Genomic DNA, 20,535 nt, shown 5'->3' on the forward strand with positions numbered 1-20,535 from the left:
GGGGGGGGGGGCAGGAAGAGGGGCAGAGAGAGAGAGAGAGCCCTTTCCTCTCCCCTTTGATTTATACCCACTTTCCTTGGGTCCATCCCCTAGGTCAACCCACAGACCTACGTATCCCATGTACAGGGAGGGGTAAGGTGTTTCATGGGATGATGTCACTAGCATGATCAGGACAGCCCTCGTTAGCATATTGAGGGGTGTCACCTTTAATATGCATTTCGTGGATAATGAAGCAAAGTTCGTTCACTGGACACATGGCCCTTGAAATCTGCCCAGGTGCCCCAGGGCAGAGCCGTCCCATCTCCACAGGGCTCTCTCCCCCAGATACATCAGGCAGCCTTATCAGCTTCGGCCTCCACAGAAATCACCCTGTGACTCATAGTTTTGTCTTGGGAGTGTTTGAGGCAAATCTTCAATCAGCCTCAACTTTTGCTTTCCCAGGCTGTTTGTCTTAGTTTTTCACAGGCCTGGTTGCTCGGCTCTCACACCTATACACTCTTACCTCTGTTGCTCTCACACCTTATGCAGCATGCACAGTTTTAGAGACAATCACATATTAATTTTCCCTTATATCTATGGCTCATGAAGTGCACTGGGCAGATAAGTCCCCTTAGAGAGCAATTATGCTCACTATGCTAAGCAATTATGATGTTTTTTCCATCCTTGTTATTTAATATGAGGTTTTATACCTTATTTATTACTCATCGCTATAAATCCTGCAGTAAGAATGAAGTTATTAACTGCTTTATAGGCTTTTCTGTGGTACTTACCATTATGAAACCTGAATGTTTCACAAACAATAATGAATATATCCTCCTACTAGCTCTGTAGGATGATGGTGAGAGTTATCTATGTTTTAGAGTTGGCAGGTTGAAGCATAGAATGATTAGGATCAGAAGTATTCCCTAACTTTAGACACTTCTATTTGAGTGTATGGAATATTAGACTATAGGTAGACTTTTGGTGTTATTGGAAGTCCATTTGTTTCACCCTTGAGGTTGGTCTATCTTGCACACTGGATGTGGTTGAAAAAAGCAGATTGTGACTATGTACCTGAAGTTTGTAGTACACTGTAGCTGCTGCCCAGAGAACAACAGGATGTTCCTTACAGTGCACTGCTTTTGGGTTATGGGTGTTTTTGGTCCCTTTAGGTGAAAGATTATTTTCTTTTTCATAGCTAGTAGAGGACAAACAGTGAACACCGCCAGCTTAGGGCCTAGACCCTGAGCCATTCGTTCCATCTCCACTTTGGAGTCAGGGCTTTTTCCCCATACCAAAAACTCCAGTCTCTCCCTTTGAGCTCCTCATGCCTGCTCTGTCTTTGCTCAGTCCACGCTTTGCTGCAGCCTACAAATGTAGCCAAGAAAAAAAAAAATGCCTAAGCAAGAAAACAGCCATTAAAAGGCAGAACTGGCATGAGAACAAATAGTTACAAACTTCCCACAAAGACATTTAGACTGTAATTTAAAGGAAGATGCTTAAACATCAGAGAAACATGCAGTGGCTTTCTACCCAGAGAATGGGAAAAGAAAGGTACTTTTAAAATGCAAGTGAGTGAGATCCCAGATGAGCAAGCACATATGTGGTGCCTCCAAGAACTGGAGTCCCTTTCATTCCTGTGGACACTAGTTCCTTGCTCCTGCCTCAGCTGAAGCAGGTTTCTTGGACTCAGCACGTCCCTTCCATCCCAAGCACCGTGAGGGGAGGCACTGGGCTGTCTGTAGCACAGTTGGGTAGAGATTGGCCTTTTTGGCTTGTATCTAGCATTCAGGGCTCTGGTTATGAAGGTGTCCTGGTTCTGCTAGGGTAGGGTTAAGTTTACCCAGCAGTGGGAGGGAGCTCCAGCTGGGCTATTCAATACCGTGCTGATGTCAGGTCCAGGTGCCCGATCACAGGAACAGTTTCTGGGATTGCTTTTGTCCCTGATGGTACCCGCAACGGGACTGCTGTATCCTTGTGGTATATCTCTGTATATCTCTTGTCCTGTTCATTGTTATTACTGCTTATTGTTATTGTTATCACTATTGTTGTTGTTCGGTTTATTATTTGTTACTCTGTTGTATTAAATTTTTCCTTATCTCAACCCCCAGGTTTGTATCTCACTCCCTGCCCCGTCCAGTCCGAGGGTGGGGGAGGGACAACGGCGGTGTGGTCTCGGGTCCCGGCAGGGCCGAAACCACCACAGCAGGCAAAAGGGAGAACTTTGTTCTGCCACTGGAGTGGGTCACTCAGCCACTGAAGGTGGATGGACAGGGGGCCCAAGAGCTCTGCAGGTGTGAACACATTGATGTGTGCAGGGCAGGTGTTGTTTAAATAGTCTTCAGGATTTCAATTGATAAAATCAAGGTCTTCACTCAGTAGGGGTGTTTGTTTTTTTTTAAACTTAGAAAATGGACAAACTTGGGAATGATTTCACAGCATGACAGAAGGCAAATGTATAGGGTGAAAGCAGTCTTATTCAGCCTGTCAGATCTTTCCCAAAGGTGACAGAACACCTTGAGATGCTCAGAGCAAAGGCCTCAAGACTATTTTTTAAACAAAGGCAAAGGAACATAACTTTCCTTGCTCTGTAATTTTAAGTGCCTGAACTACCACTTTCTACAATATCTACAACAACAGAAACCAGTACTGGAGAAACCTAATGCAAGCATCCGGCACACATAAATATCAGTCCAGGCAGTCAACATTTGGTGTATAAGGAACTGAAAACAGGGTCTTACAAATGGGAAGAATGGGTGGAGGTGCCAGCCCTACCTGTAATTTTTAATTTCATTGCTCCAAAGCATGTTGCGAGTGCTCTGTGTTTTTGCTGCATGTCCTGTCATGTTGTTACACACCAGGAACCTCCTTCATTCTCTGTATGATCAAGACACTGAAATAAGGATATACACCTGTATTTCATTTTTGGGGTGTACTCTGGCTACTGAGGTTCACCAGCTGTGCACTGGATTGTACCTGTATGTGTACAGAAGGATATGTGTGTATGAGTGCATGTGCATGAATACACACACATGTGCAAGGATACTGGAGATACTTACCACATGACTGATTTCAGATCTGTGTCTGTGTCTTGGTATTGACAACTAGTGTCAAAGTAGAGGATTTTGCCCCACTCCCCAGTGAGGATGTGCACCTTGCTGCTCAGGGCAGCTCGTCAGCAGTGTCCCCTACACCAAAGGTGGGGTCATGGCCTTGGAGTCCAGATATTTCCCCAAGCAAGGAGGCATAGCATGGGTACAATAGTAGTGCACTGCATGTGGCAGAGCTTGTTTCCATGGTATGGAGAGGATTGCCAAGGGACAGGGGCAGCTGGACTACATTCTGGTATCACAACCCCTGCATCAAGAGATTCAGAGCTGTGCAAATCCCTCCTATGGGCTGCAGCAAAAAGAGGCAGGACAGTAGTGTCATTCAAAGTGGTGCAGGATCATTGCCAAGTTGAGGACATGGGCTGTGTACACCAGCAGGTGCTTGTTTTTCTTGTCACTGGGTGAAGCATGAGCCCAAGTGTCTGCCTGTTTGGGTCTGGAGGAAGAAGCAGCTGCTCTGCAGATGTCTGGGGCAGGAGCTGTGGGGTCCAACAGCCACAGCCTGGGGTGCGGGCTGAGGAGTAGCTGGGGAGGCAGACCATCATCATGTGAGTGAGTCCTTGTAAGGCAGTGGTGCCCAGGTACATTGTAGAAGCCATCTGAAAGTGTGATCCCACCTTGCTAAGAACCAAGTGGCAAGGCCATTCACACAGAAAGGGAGATTTTTAAATACTTTCATCACAGAGGTGTGAATCCCTGTTTCCCACATCTCAGGAGACTGTCCCAGCTGATGTCGCCACACTAGGCCATAGGAGTGCTGCCAGGAAAACTGCAGTCTCCTCTTTCCTGGGGTTGGTGCTGCTGCAAGGCAAATAAACCAAGCTTCACTTGGTGAGCAAGAGAAGGGCCATGTGGCAAGGACTTAGGCAAAGAAAATACCAGTTTCTATTGTCAGCACTGCTTCTATGTTTCATCAATGAGTGTTCAGTGTAAAATGCAGGAATAATGCAAATTTTTCTTAATTTGTACTTAATTAAACTGCACTTAATTAAACTGCATCCCTAAATGCTGTTACTGGATCTGGCTCTGAGTCATATTGCAGATTCTGACCAGATAGTGACTGGGAAGAGAGTTTTTAACAATATTCTCTACATATCTTTTTAAGATTATTTTTTTTTCTACAAGCAGAGTAAATTACTAGGCTTTGTTTCTGGCATGGTGAATATAAAAATAGCCTGGCCATAGTCTCAATCTATAAACCTATAGCAAATGAGAAAAACAATTGCTTTAAAGTAGGTTTTTTTATAAAGCATCTACTTGGGATGGCCTGAAATGAAAAGAAATTGCTTTATCTAATATTTCCAGGAAAAGCCACTCAGCACAGAGGAGTATGAAAGTGAATACTTGACCCTCCTTGGAGGCCAGTTTCCATATGGGGTCAGGCAGAAAGACAGCACCTGATGATGGCTGAAGATAAATTCAGGATAAAACATGGAGGCTGACTGAGAGTTCAGGCTTTGTGGTTTATACTTGAGCCTTATCACTGCTGAAAGAAAATTGAAGTGATTATATAGTACTTTGAACTTAATGAAAAGAAGAAACATAGTGAATGGTTGATTACATCTCTTCTTGAAGTCATTCAAGTACAGGCCATTGCCCATTAAACTGTTGCCAAGGCAGCATTAGCTGGCAGCTAGATAGCTCAGGATCCTCTCTCTAGACTTCACTGGAAAAGATTAACCATATCATCTCACTTGCTTTCATCTTCAGAGCAGGCCAGAACAAAAAGTGCTGTGGGAAGTTTCAGAGCTTCTCTGCTGCCTTCAGCCTGGGTCTGGGTAGGCAGCAATGAAAACAGTGGGAATCTTGAGCTCCCATGGGAATGGGGCAACCTGATTCCCTGAATATGGGAACAAAACTCCTACTTTTCTGTAAAACAATTTGCAAGCTATAACTCCCCAGCAGTTCCTTATGGATAAAATTATGAAGAATTACTGTTTTTTTAAGGAGACTCACAGCACTGAGACCTGACTCATGACTGTGAATGCTCCTGCTTGGCAGGATGAAGCAAGTAAGGGAACAACCAGACACGTGTGTGCTGTGTGCCCTGAGGTGCTGCACAAGGTGTTGCCTGGATCTTGATGTAAGGACATGGTTAGGAACAAAGGCAGTGAATTTTAGCCACTACTAAGAATAAAATAAGTTGTCATACAAGTTACATAGCCATCACTAATTCAGACGAAACGGGCTACAAACTGGCCTATGGTGGAAATTTAAGTCATAAAGCAACTGTAGTAGAGCAGAGAGACAGCAGAAAGAGGACTGTGATTATAGTGACGTTACTGTCATCAAATAACTGCATGTTCCTTCTGCAGATTTACCCTGTAGGGTCAGCTCAGTTCCTAATAATGGCACCTATCACCAGCATTAATTACATCATTACAGAAAATGCTGCAGCTGGTCATGTGGTATCCTCCATGGCTCTGCAGAAGGGTTGGATGTGTCCATAGACACATGTTGGGAAAAAACAAAATTGAAGCTTTTGCTAGACTCCACATCATTAAGAGCAGAAGTGCTCAGGGTCCAAATCATGGGGAATAGAATTACTTTGTTCTGAAGCGTGCATGCTGGTGCTTATCATGAGCAGCAACAGTCAAAGTTTGAGCCTATCAATCAGAAAGAGCAAGTGTGAATGTACTCATTTTCACACAAGGAACTCAAAAGTAGTTTAGAGCTTGTAACACAGAATTATACTTTTGTAAAGACTTGACCTGGAGTTGGTCTACCAGTCAGCAATGTCTTCTTGTCCCCTGGTTCAAAAGAAGTGCACAAAAGACACCTGCACTACATTTCATTCTAAAAATACCCAAAGTAGGGAACTAGTGAGAACTTTATTTTTCTTCCACTGCAGAAATATATAAAAAAAGAGAGAGATTGATGGCCTACATATAGGTTAATTCCAAGTTTAGCCACAGGAATTAGGCACTTTTATGTGAATCCAACCAACCAGGAAGGCACAGAAGAGACAAAATTTCTTTTCAATCAGAAACAGAAAAAACACTTCCAAGTAGAACATTCTTGGTTTGCTCCCACTAATACTGAGATAAATGGGAGTTTGTCTGGCAGAATAGAGTGTCTGGGAACAGTTAGGTACACTAACACTCTCTCTGAAGGGAGCACAATACAATTTTCTTTGCATGTGTATAATGTGGCAAAATTATTGCATATTTCTTACCAAATTCCATGAGTGGCATATGCAAAACCAGGTTCAGCATATGAGAACAGCCTACCCTTAACTCAGAGCAGCAACACCAGTGCCTCATGGTCATGGTTCCCAGAAAAGCTACAGCTCCTTCCTCTGCCCTCAACATCCTTCCCCCCCCCAAGTCCTCTCTTCTCAACTCCTTGCTGTGCCTCACCAGCAGATATCTGGGGGGCTTGGCGTTCATGTGAGATGTGCTGGTGGAGGAATTGGCGCCCTGAAAACTTGCCTCCATTGAAGAGGTTAATCTTCTCCTTGAAGTAGTTACCAATTTAACAAAACTAGGAATTAAGACTTTCTGTCCATCTGTCCAATGTGATTGCAACTGATAGTGAGCTCAGAAGCTCAGATGAAAGATAGTTCAAGAGAAAGGTAGCCAAATCTTGATTTCTGAGGAGATTGGTGAAATAGGAATAAAAATAGCCAGTTTGCCTGCTCTCCAGTTGCAAGCTATCAAATGCAGGCATACGTCCTGATTTTTAGTTATGAAAAGATGGCAGTTCTTTTAAAAAGGTGGAAAAGAAATTTATATGTGCATGTGCATAAGCACACAGGAAAAAATGGTGGAATAACTTAAAAGCTGATTTTAGATAGTGAAGACAAAGAACAAGTTTCCGGAGGCAAGCTCAAACCAAAGTCCTAGTTAGAATCTTTTCTGGATTTTATGGTAAAGAAGATGCAGATCTAGATCCACATTCAAATGCCCTAATTCAGTAATGAACTAAATGTGGCTCACAGAGTCTGACATCCCTGATGTGTAGAAAACCTCACAATCCACCCCAGACAAGCCAGAAGTCACAGTACTAAGACTGTGGCTCCTTTCTCATAATAACCTTTCTTGATCTTACAGTCACACTTGCACTTCCAGAAAACTCCTAGAAGCCAAGACTTACTACCCCTTCTGAAAAAAATTGTCTGTGAAATTGCCATGGCCCTGGGCCCCATTCAGTTAAACAGTATGTAGTAAATACCGGAGGTGATTCAGGGTGTTGTTTGTGTAGCAAGAGCTTTACCTTAACATAAGAGTCAGAGGAGGCACAAGAGTTTCTCTGATGGCACCTTTGCAGTGCCAGGTACATCTGTGCTCACACAGAAAGGATTGTCTTCACATCCTGCACATTGCATTGGATTGCCCACAGTGTGAAACCTCTGAAGCTCTTACCAGAATTTCCACCTTAAACACTGATGAGCCTTTGCTATTGCTTTTCCTTGTGAAGTGTTTTGAGGTGAACCTTTCTCAAACTGTGTACTCAAAAGCTCTCTACTGTCTTGGAAAATGCTCCCCAAAGCAGCCATGCTTCCCACCCTATGCCATCTCACCCAACTTCAGTGGCAGCTTGCAGATACTGCCTGTGGGTAGCTTGCACCAGAAGTGTGCATAGGCAGTGCTGGGGATGTTTGAGTGCAGGGGTCCCATGCACCCAGAAGATTGGTTTTAACTGCACCTTCCCTCAGGACTGCTGCATCTGGGCTGTGTCTGGCACACCCTGGGGCAGCCTGGGCTGCCTTCTGGATACAGAGTAGCCATAACCCCCCATGATGCTCACTCTTAGCATTTTCCTTGTTAATGTACCTCAGCTCTTTCTAAACCATTGATGTGTCCAACAAGCTCAGAATTATTTGGCAATCACGAGTTATCTTGGCTTGCCTGCTTCTTTCTTTATATTTGACTTATTCCTGGCCCTGCAGGACTCTTCTTTGTTTATCTACACATGCAGAGCACTGTTACACAAATGCAAACAGGAAAACAGTAGGTGTGTGGTAAGTGAACTCCTGCATCAAACTGGCATTCCTAATTATTTTGTCAAGTCATTTCCCAATGGGAGGATAATGAAAAGCAAAGCATTAAAGTTAATAAAAAAATTCAGGTTGAGAAATCAAGTCCTGAAAGAGGGAAGATATTCCTGAAGTGAACGTTGCCAGCTGTAGAACAATGCTATATGTAGTCTTCCTATATGTTGATAAACACTTCTCACAGAAAGTAGAAAGATAAGTGGGACAGAATTATTTCTGCAGTGGAATGTTTGATTTGGGAGATTTCCTGGGATCTAAATGCTCTATTTTTATTATTTTTTTTTTTTAGTCTTAATGGTAGTTGTTTAGTTTTGGTTTTCTGCTGTGTTAAAGGAAGATGGCGGGAAAGGAACATCTGAACTACTGGGCACTTGTAATACATATGTTCCACTGGTTTCATTTGATCACAGAGGTTACAAACTCCACCAAGTGTGCCAGGAGAGCTTGTAAATTTTCTAAGTTAAATGAAGAGATTAGGTTTGCTAAACATGCAAAAAAATCTATCATGTCTGCCAGTGGAGCTATTAAACACTTTGATCCACAGCTGTTTGGCCTGAAGTGTCTCACAGGTAAGTTAATCTTCATTCTCTATCCTGCCTTTTGTCAGGTACAATTCCCTAAAACATCTGAACCCCAGAGCAGCCCAAGTCCCCATGACTTGGATCTTTGTGTGTTAAGGTCTGCATGGTGGGATTTGTCCCACCAGGTGTTAGCTCTCAGACACTGGGTATGTCATCTAAGATGACTGTCCAGCTCTCCCTGTAATCAGAAGAGATACCTGTGAAGAAAGCAGGCTGGTCTGCCTCGGTATGGGGTGAGCACACCAGGTAGGAGTGCTGAACCACCTGTCTCCGTTCACTGATCATAGGGGCACCTGGAGAACTAGTTTCCACCTGACATCCCATATTGATCAGGTGAGATGAATTCCACCTAAATAACTAATCTAGATGATGTACAAGTAAGATGGCCAGATGGGCAACCATTTCCACACCTGTGTGTGTCTGGGATTCACTAGCTGTGTGACTTTACATGTAAGTTCTTTGAGGGTTGTAATTCAGGCCAAATTTCACCACATGACCTTAGGCACAAGGACACTTGCATTTATCTTCAAGGTCTTCTAAGGAATGATCATCTGATATAACAAAGATCACATGACAGGTTGCATTCCTGTCTCTGCTTACTTTAACTACTATTTATTCCAGTTTCTTGAAGGAGCAAGGTTCATGCTGTTTGCTCGGTCTGCCTATCGTCCTCTCTGTCAGGCCCTCTTAATAAGATACGTTCCCTCTTCCTTGCTCCTTCCATAGCCTCACAAGTACTTAGTTTTCAGATGCCCTGTGGTATGGCTTTAACACTAAAGGTGAACTATCTCCATACCCCGGATTCACACACAGCTTATAGGTTAGGAGCCTCTCTTATGAAATAGAGGAAGGTATTTCCAGGCTGAGGCGGCTACTCAGCCCACCTCACCCATTACTTGGGGAAGTACTTTAGACATTGAGCTATTATATCAAAAACTCTCTAAAAGTTTCCCTGTCTGAGTCTCTTAGAATAAGAAAGCATACCTTGGATCTAGCCCTTAATGTAAGATTCATGTCTCCTACCTTTAGCTCTCTATGAGACAGGCCTCTGATTACCTGTACCCAGAGGGATATTTTAGACACTTAAGTCCAGGTATGATGACAGATTTCAAAGCAACATCTCTGATTACCTCATCCTTTTATCTTAAGGGTGTGCCTTCATCCCTTCCCATATGCAATAGGTGAGGAAGTCCAAACTTGATAGAAAACAGGATATGCTTTACCAGAGATGGAGATAGGCATTGTCAGGAATACACCTTCCCTCACGTCAGTACCACCCCAGAGATTTCTGAGGAAACTAGGACAAGAAGATGAGGACTGATCCCTAGGAAGACATATGTTCAAGGATACTTGTTCTTTGAACCCAGAATGCACATTTGGCTATACAGTCTACTTAACCAAGACATCTATTTCAAGCACACTAGAGCCCTTGATTTGCTAAGCAAGTCAAATTCTCCTAGGTTCTTGACACAGACTAGGGTTTTTAGTCTTACCTCCTCCATATGAATTTCTCTTTCCTGAGCATGGGTTACTGGGTCTGTTCTTGATATTCCAAGTAATACTGATCAGGGTGCAAGGCTGTGAACACTTCCCTACATCTACTCAAGTACTTTCCCTAACAAAATCTATCTAGTATGACATTTGCATTTTGTACAGCCATATCACCCTTGTGACTCATAGTAACTTGTACAAGTGAATAAAATTTCCCATTCTGATTTGTGGAAAAAAAGACTCTACAACTCAAATAGAGTTACAAAGAAGGTATGTTTACTCCAGCCAGGGTGCAAGGGGATTTCTCCACAAAGCTTGCACACCCACTGCACATTTTACTAAAACTTATACAGATATCCATATTCATTGGGTTACGCAACACAAACATACATATGCATGAGTAAGGCTGGGTTAGTTAGAAAGCATGGTGGCAGCAGTTTATATTCTCTTTGCACCTGCCCATTGTCTCCTGGTGGTCGTCTTCGGGGGTCTTTGGGATGAAGGCTCGTAGTCTTTCTCACCCTGTTTTTTCCACGGAGCATGCGCAGATTCTCTTGGCCAATTTCTTGAGTAACAGAAGTGTTTTCCAGCTGATTTATTTTTCTATCTTATCTAAGAGAACCAATAGAACTTCTACCATTGGTCTATAACTATCTCTACTCATTAGCAAAATTCCAACTAGTTAGTGTCAGCCACCTGTTTCTCAAGGACAAAGCATAACATTTTGCTGAACATTGTAGCCCCTGGTAGATTTTCACAGTAAACTGTTTTGTTTTGATTAATACTGTAGTCCTTGGTAAATTTCACAAAACAATCTGAGCAAGCAGGATTCTTAACAATATTAGAATCACTATAAGTCTATAAGTAAGTAAATAAGTTGCTAAACAGTTTTCTATAAGTAAATGAGTAAATAAATCTTACAACAAGTAATCATTTCTCTGTATCATTCTTTCTCCTTCTCTGTCACTTCCCCAAACAGAAATGGAGTAGTGAATCCCTTGGGTGAATCCCCAGGCTACTGCAGAAATCCTCCTGTTATAATCAGACAAAGCCAATTTTTATAAAAATATATATTTTTATTTGGGTTCAATCGATTTAGGGTGGGAAGCAATAGGCAAAGCAGCACTGGGTGCATGGAGAGCCGCAGCTCTGCCACACGCACCCCGAGTTCCAAATCCAGCGGGTTTTATGCTCTTGTGCCATCATTTCTAACCAATCTCCTCCCGTCAGATAGTTGTCCTGCTCTTTCCATTGGGTCATTTGGGTTGCTGGGGTGCATGTCCTCCTCCTACTGGGTCTTTTGAAAGTCTAGAAGCCTTGGTCTCCTGGATCTCTTTTCTCCTATTGGATCTTTTAAAAGCCTCATGATCCCATCCTTCGGGCAGGCTTCTCTTCAAACAGCAGTTACATGTTAGTGCTAGGTGGGGTTTCTGAGACGTGGTTACATTGTTCCAATCTGAATGGCACGCTTTACATTTAATTGTTCAACATTTACAGATCATTCAAGTGTGTCACCCTCCCTGCCCAATTTAACAAATTAGTTACAATAGTTTATTACAGCACCGGCCTTGCTTAGCTTAGCAAATTAGTTATAATAGTTTATTACACTCCCGTTAGATACTAAAGGCATGATCTTGAAATGGCTGTTGAATTTCTACTAATTCTACATTACTACTAATACTCTAGGCTTGTAGATTATCTGTAGATTTCACATTACTACTAATACTCTAGGCTTGTAGATTACCTGTACTATGTTCGGGTGTCTTTCTGTGTCAAGCTGTCTCCTGCAAGTGGCTAATGAGCAAATTTTATTAATACACCCCTACTTTTTCAACCGTAGGCCCTGATGGAAACAGCTGAGAAGATCCTGGTTCCCCTGGGAAAGGCTACAAGTTCTCCTTCAGCACAACCCGTTGCCATGTCCCTTTAAAGCCATTTCTTACCTTCTTGCTCCAGTTTGGGTGCTTTTCCTTTTCCCACCGCTTTAATTAATGATTTCCTGTGTCATGTGTGCTTATCTGATCTTCAGACAGCTTTGCTCAGCCACAATTACCTTCCTTAAAGCAATCAACCCCCTCTCTTGCAAGGAAAGTCAATAGGCTGGCCTGGTACCCTGCAGTTGGCAGGCCCAAGATGTTCTTTCTTTGATTTTTCATTAATCATCACATCATTAATGATTCATTTCCTTTAAAATTCACCCCACACTCTTGCATACTATTACAATCAACCTAACATGTCTTTAAATGCAAGTTCACTTTCTTATACTATATTTACTCTTCTCAAGTAATGTGGATCCATTTCATGGCTCAACAAAATTACTTGGAGTGGCTGCCAGGTCTCCAAGTGTCCTGTGGTGAGGAATCTGCTCCCTGCTGGCTGAGCACATCCAGCTCTCAGAATTTTGCTTGTCCCCTGAGGAGGTATTTCCAATTTCCTGACACTCATCCCATCTCTGTCCTCCTTTTCTCCAGATTTTAATGTTCTTACAGAAAATGAAAGCTGAGTTTCATTTGGCTTTTTCACACACCTCTGCCAGCTCTAATCCTCTCAGTACAAAAACATCACTTCTTTTGTCCTTTAAAATCTTTGTGTTTCAATAGCTAAATAACTTTTTTACTATTTCCTTTTATTATTACTATTTAATTTCCTCTGCAAATTTCTAACTTGGTTTGACTTTTGGCAATATTTACCCCAGCCCTGAGCTTCCTGACCTCCAAAATGAAGTTTTCTTTGCTGATTAGCTCTTTTCTCCTTTCCAAATGGATGCTGTGCCAGACTTTTTAAGGTGGTTCTCCATCCATTTCAGTCTTTAGTCCCTTTCCGCAAGTTTTCCTCCTTTTCTTGTGAAGTGAATTCCAGAGAGCTCCTTGCAACTTTTATTGAAAATAATTACAGGTTTCCTTCAGCTGAAGTATCTTACAACTCTTTGGCCTGATTGGTCTCAGTAATCAGTTCACCTTCTGCAATCTGTGCTTTGGAAACTGAAAATCTGACTTGTTTTCTTACATGCCTTCATTTAACTTAAACAAATCAACTGTTTGGCTAATGGCTCAGTGTAGCTCTGAAATTCATGTTAGTCTTTCCACTGGCTGTAGAAACTTGGATCTGTCCTGTTTAAATGTCCTCCAGGGCTGAGGGTGTAAACACAGTATTGTGGGCCATGGTTTCAGCTGGTTTAAATTGCTGAAGCTCTGCTGGACTCTGGCCAGTCAAGTGGAGTCTTCCTTGTCTAAGAAGCTGAAGTTTTCATCAAAGTATTTTGGAAGCAAATACAGTCTCTTAAATTACTAAGAAAAGAGATATTTTTTGCCATCTTTCCACAGATGAAACTGCAATAAAATCTATGTTCTCACACTGTTTATAGTAGTCTCCAAATTAATTTACTATACCTGTCAAAATATATTATCAATGCCTTCCATGTGCATTACCTCATTTGAGAGCCTCTTGTTATATGTAGCAAATGGCAGGAAAAATTTAAAGTGATACAAACAACCTTTGGATTGATTTAAACTCTGCATCCCCAGGCTCTCCTGGTCCTTCTACTTGTAGTGATTTCAAGTGAGCATTGAGACAGCAGGAGCAGTAATGAGAGAGAGAAATAAACCAGTGCCAGTCTTCAAAACCTCCAGTGAGTTAAGCAGAGCAGGCTACAAAGGGGCCAGAGGCTGATTATCCTATCAAAATTTGACTAAGTGGTAGCAAACTGAATTTGTCAGCATGATTACACAGTCTGAGAGTGTTAGATCCTCATCACATCTTCCCCTCCATCTACCAAATCCCTATGACCAGAGGAGAGAATAGGAGGACAGATAAATCAAAAGGACTGTAGCACAAGTAAAATGTGTCAGTTGCCTCCGAGGGCATTTTCTATCTTTGGGTGAAAGAATTTGTTTCCATAATATTAAGGGTGAAGTTGTTCAACCCAAACTAATAATAACAAAGCCCATAATGGCTTTTTGCCACCCACTGTCACCAAAATCCAGGATAAAAATAACTTTTATCGACACCAATTAGATGCAGATAAGCAGACACTTCTTTATCGATGGCTGGACATGTAGGGGAGTGCTCTCACCAACAATACGTGCCAGGCACCAGAACCATATAGAGCTTACTCATACATATTCATTAAGTCTTCATACATAAGCATACAATTTCTAAGAAATCATTAACATATTCTCCTCCTACTTCCAATTCTGCACAGTAGAGGTTAGAAATGTCTAGAAATGGCTCTGGGGTGTAATGTGAGTAGGTGGTCCATGAGTCGGTGGTCGCGATCTCCCCCTGACAGAATTACCTTTTGCTTAAGGACACAGTTTTCTTGGCAGGTACCTGTAAGCTGTTACAGTTACTTCCCTCAGTTCCCATTAATCCTGGACCTTGACAACTACTTGCATTCTTCTAGTCCTATACATGTATTATAAATCAGTTTACAAATCACCTCATGTTTTGTTATCTAGGTTCTAACCGTTCCTACTAGACAATTATGACCAATCCCTTTGGCCTTGGTACGGGTCTGTACAGGGAATTTTAGAGTAGCAGTCGGTTGCTAAATTCAAAATACAGTAATGTAAATAAATGTTAAATGATTTTTACTAAAATATCACTTAATTCTATACTTATATTGAAATCAAACACAATTTAATTTCAGTTGATAATAAAATCAGTAACACCATTATCCAACATTAATATTGTCTGATAGCATGCTGTTACTCATTCAGTAATGATAGAGTTAGCTGGTACTGAGTAGCTGCTCACTCATGACATGCTTTGAAGTATTTGTATGGGTAGCTCCTCTGTACTGGGATTTAAACAAAGGGAGGCACAACTTCCAGTATTCAGCTTGTCCTTTCCTTCCTGCATCTCCCAACTTATATGTGCTCTAAAATGCATACTGATCTTATCATGGCCTGCTTGGTTCATTACGATAGGTAGGCTAAGAGAGCAAACACAGGTTTCAGTGATTACCTGCATGGTACAGGAACACAAGTCGGCAAACATTAGCCTAAGAACAAGCCAATTCATTTTTGGCAGGTATTATAGACTACTGAGGGAAGTAAAGCAGACGTATTACTATTTTTAACTCGCTGATTTACACAGTGCCCACTTCAGTCTGACCACAACCCTGACTGTTGGACTCTGTGCCGATGGAGAGGGGGAGTGCTCACACCTCTGACTGCTTCAGGGCAGGAGGAGAGAGCCCGAGGCACAGGGGAGGAAAATGAAAGCAAAGGTGAGTCCCTCGAAGGCAGGGACAGTTCCTTCCGTGGTGGATTCCTGCTCAGATCTGTACATGCTTTACGATAACATCGTTGTAGCCATAGATACCCAAGGCTGAGCTAAAGAAAAATGCTTGAATATGAAAAAGGGCCATTTTGCTTTTTTTTCTTCTCTCCAGATTGTTCCTCTCTTAGGTACTGAATCCAGTTCAAAGTTAGGCTAGTGCAATGCATCCTGGACTACTCCAACACCAAACTAAACTCTCAGTGGACTAGTAACGTTCACACCCTCTTAGAATATGCTGTCTCCCTGAGTCACAGGTCACGTAAACATCGAAAACCCTCAAAATAAGTAGGAGTGTCACCAAAACTCAAACACTTCATGATCCTCTGTAGTTTATAATACACTCATTTCTGACATGGATTGTAGATTATTATCCTTAAAGAGCAAACAAACAAAAAACCTGACCCTCTTCTGACTACATGCAAAACATTGTTTCCTCTTTGGAGGAAAATTCAAATTTCCAGAGGTACTCACACTAAGGCAAAAAATCAACTGTAGTTTATATTTGTGCTATACAAATTGTTTTTAGTTGCTAAGGGCTTTTGTTTGTTTTTTAGTGAAGGCACGGATGCCTAGATAGTAAATTTTAGCCTGCTGACATGGTCTTACTTTTCTCAGCTGCATTCTGCAGTCTCTGTTGAGGTACCCTGAGGTTTCTGGGTTCCTCAGTGTAAAAATCATACCTGCTACACTGTGCAGTAGCACAGAGCTATGGCTTCTGTGCTCTGTGGTTCTGAACACTGGTTTTTGCAGCAATGTTAGAAAGCTGAATTCTAACCTTTCTGGGTGGGGGAAATCTTACTTAAAAGCTGAGTAGGCTATTGTAGTTGGAAACGAAAGTTTTTTCTTTCCTCACCAGGAGACACTGTGGGAAAATGGAGAAAGTGATATCATTAGGGTTTATCAAACCTAGATAATTTAGGATAGTGTGAAAGTCTGACAAAATATATTGCTTAATGTGTCAGATTTGTGAGCTTGGCTACATGAGGTATTTAGAGGACTGTTAGTGTGTAAAAGGTCAAAGTGGGAATTTAAAAGCCTAATAGCTATTTCTACACTTGTATTGATCCTGTGCTTCCCAGCTATGCCATGTAATCTGCATATAGTTTAATACATGTGGTATTTATGCATATTGTATAGTATGCATAGAATTTAATCTGATGATCTGCTGCCATTTAGCTTAATCCAGTTTGGAAATGCCAGCAGAAGACACTGAAGCTAGTACTGTTCTGGCTGTCCCCCCACCAACTATCATGCATTTTCGCCTCTGCTTTTCAGCCAGAACAAATACATCAATTCTTCATTTTCCCACATTGGTGCCAGCTGTGGTGTCAGAAAAACACAGCTCTCAAGGAGAACAAGTGTATCTTCCAGACTGGGGGTTCACCAAGTGACAGTGGCTGCACAGTGCTACCCTGAAAGCTTTGGAAAAAAAATTTCTCCTCCCACCAGCTTTGGGAGGCAGTAAGCCCAATGGGGCCTGCCAGCACTCTTGGCAGAGTCTGGGTAGAGGACAGAGTGAGTCCTGCAGAACTCAATCCTGTCATCTCCTGCCTGTGAGCAACTTCCCAACTGTCCTTTCCTCTTGAACGACTGCTAACAGCTAACACCTGGCAAAGACATGAAAATGCTGCTCACATGGTCAGCAAACAGCCTTCCTTTTTTTACGGTTCATGCTCTTGGAGTGGGAACAAGTCACTGTAGTATAAGGCAGGGTGTGAACTTGCAGTGTATCACCTGTGCTGGGGAAATGCTGCACATTCCTGCCTGGTTGCTTACTGCAAAAAACAGGAGGTAGCAGCTTGCCCTGGGGAGCAGGGTTCTTCCTATCTTTGTATGTTATGATGGTGGTGTCTGAAAAGCTGCCTGCAAGCTCATCTGGCCATGATGGCAGTCTGAAGCCTCACATTCAGTGTCTGATATCCTTTATTTTCTTTTTCCTATAGCTTGCTGTGTTGCTGTTCTGCTGGTTTTACACTAATGTGTCAGTGTGAATTTTATTGTGGAAACTTTCAGCTATCAGTCTTGATCTTGATTGTTGTTGTTGATGTTCCAGTGCCTCATTTTAATCAGCGTCTATTGCTATAAGTTTTTTAAAGAACAAACGAATATTTAGATTCAGACATTCACTCATTTGTAGATTATCTGATAAAGATTTTGCTTGATATTGTTATAATCAGACAAAGCCAATTTTTATAAAAATATATATTTTTATTTGGGTTCAATCGATTTAGGGTGGGAAGCAATAGGCAAAGCAGCACTGGGTGCATGGAGAGCCGCAGCTCTGCCACATGCACCCCGAGTTCCAAATCCAGCGGTTTTTATGCTCTTGTGCCATCATTTCTAACCAATCTCCTCCCGTCAGATAGTTGTCCTGCTCTTTCCATTGGGTCATTTGAGTTGCTGGGGTGCATGTCCTCCTCCTACTGGGTCTTTTGAAAGTCTCGAAGCCTTGGTCTCCTGGATCTCTTTTCTCCTATTGGATCTTTTAAAAGCCTCATGATCCCATCCTTCCGGCGGGCTTCTCTTCAAACAGCAGTTACATGTTAGTGCTAAGTGGGGTTTCTGAGACGTGGTTACATTGTTCCAATCCGAATGGCATGCTTTACATTTAATTGTTTAACATTTACAGATCATTCAAGTGTACCTACCCGCCTTGACCAGCCTAGCAAATTGGTTACAGTAGTTTATTACAGCACCCACCTTGCTTAACTTAGCAAATTAGTTACAATAGTTTATTACAATATTTTATGTCCTTTGTCCTCACAAGAAAGGGTGTTACGACTCTTGTCAAATTCGTCATGTGCCTACTCTCAGTGTAGAAAACAGCATCTAAAAGCAGTAATAAACCAACTTTTCCTATACATCTCCTTAATGGCCATGTGTTTATTCATGAGTCTGAGATAAAGCAATAACAGATTTCACCTGGAAGCCGTTGGCTCTTTCAGCAGGCTAGTTTCTTTCAGCACTGTAAATGATGTACACATAAAGAAAATTGTGCATCTTTTTTTTCTTCTGCTGGTACTTGAGGGAGCTTCTAATATTTCCTGCCATTACTAATTCATGCTGGCTTTTTTTTTTTTTTTTTTTTTTTTTTTTTTTTTTTTTTTTACAAGCACATAATAATTCTTCCCCAGATCGATAGGCCCCAAGCTGGAAACTGCAATTAATATCAATGATGATTAAGCCCTTCTCAGACTGTTGTCATATTTTGGTCCTTCCAGTTCACCACTGGAAATGAATGCTGAGCTCACAGCATTGAGGTCAGTCTTAAAATCTGTCATCATGGTGCTTTTTGCTGTGATTGGGCCTGGCTGGTTAATCCCACTGGTGACGATGTGATGTGAGACACTGGCAAATGAAAGGTTCACATATACTTGCCGCTGCTAACAAGTCTTCAGTGGGATGTCAGCTATGGAAGGAGTAGAATAACTCAGTCCTGGAGTGATTATTACTCTGCTGGACCAGTATGTGTAACTGACTGAGAGCAGTTTACACTCACAGGGCCATAGGAGGATCTCACTCTAGTGTAAATTGTGAATCCTTTGAATTCAAGGAAATTCCATTAGCAGGGAACAAGTGTTAGATCAGAATCAAACACCAAAAAGTTGTGATCTTCTCACTGTTATGATGCAAGCATAAGGATTTCATTTTTCAGAGGCTACTGCTGTGCAATGTTTGCTTTGCATAAGTGTGCTTGACTACAGCCATACCCAGGGAAGGCAGTGGCGATGTTCAATGCAAGCACACACATACCAAAAACCAAGAGCAGGTGCCTGCAGAATATTGGTAACAGAATAATCCTGGTTGGCAAAGAGTGAATGTGTAGCAGCAAATCTCTGAATCTCATTCACATGCACTTTGAGGGCCATTGGCATGGTGAATGATTGAATGTGAAGTATTATTACTCTACTGCTTCTGTTTCCTTTCTCCTGGCTTGTTCTTTCAGACCAAACACTGCCTGCATATGTGCCAAAGTATTTACATCAAGCAAAGAAATGCAGATTAAAGATAGGGGTCACCTTTCCATATTTTGTTCATATGTGGATTGTGAGAGAAAACACGTTGCATGAGAGCCCATGAGGGAGGATCAAAGTCATAGCGACAAAGTCTGAGACTCAGTGTGGAAAGATCAGGTGCAGTGCTGTCTGAACAGCCCATCTAAAATCCAGCAGCTTTAGGATGGTCAGAAACCTCCTCATCCATCACTGAGTAGCTAATCTTGAATCCGCTGTCATCCTATTCCAGCACAGACAGCTCCTGGCAGGTGTCCCTCCTTTATACCCTGTGTGGGAGGCAGGAGCAATTCAGGCCAAGACAGCATATTTTCTGGACACTTTATAACTCTGCTTTTAGTGATTCCTGGTTCCTGATTACTCTTCTCCCTTTCCTTAGCTGTCCTGTTAAGTTTGACAACTGGGAGATTTGAGGAAGAGATTTTTTCTGCCTGCCCATATTTTTTTCTCATTTCTTCTCTCCAGAAACTCAAGAAAACTAAATGCCAAGCTCGTCCCCCTTTTCAGATGACCAGGGCCAATGCAAACACCAGGTAATGGCTTCCTCGGCTGGAGTTCCTCCCCCTCCACCTCGCAGTGAGCTGCGGCTGCTCACTGACGTTTCCCCACAGGGAGGGACCTCTCCATTTGCAGGATGATGGTAAAGCCGCTATAAGCACCACATGCTCCTTGCTTTAACTCACCACAAAGAGTTTTTCTGTCAACATGGGCAGTGGATATAGATTAGATCATCTTCTAGACTGTTCTAGGGGTCTCTTGGCCTCGGGTCAAAATAGCTTGTTTCAAGAATCATTTGACCATAAGGAGGTTTTTTTAATATCCTTCCTTTTCCTTGGGATTTTCTGAGGGGCAGAGGCTGAAGCATCTGTTTCTGCTGTGCTCTCTTCAGGAATTAAGAATGGAGATCTCTATTTTATCCCAGTAGTGTGATGTAGGATTGAGGTTATCATGCTAAAATTGGCCCTTTTTTTTTTTTTTTTTTTTTTTCTTTCTGAATTATGGTTTAGAGCTCCTTGTGCTTTCTCACTGCTAAATAAAACAGTTGTTCTGACACCCCCACCCCGACCCCACCCCCCCCACCC

This window comes from Athene cunicularia (assembly GCF_003259725.1).
Source record: "Athene cunicularia isolate RWA chromosome Z unlocalized genomic scaffold, athCun1 chrZ_part3, whole genome shotgun sequence".
Classification (NCBI taxonomy): domain Eukaryota; kingdom Metazoa; phylum Chordata; class Aves; order Strigiformes; family Strigidae; genus Athene; species Athene cunicularia.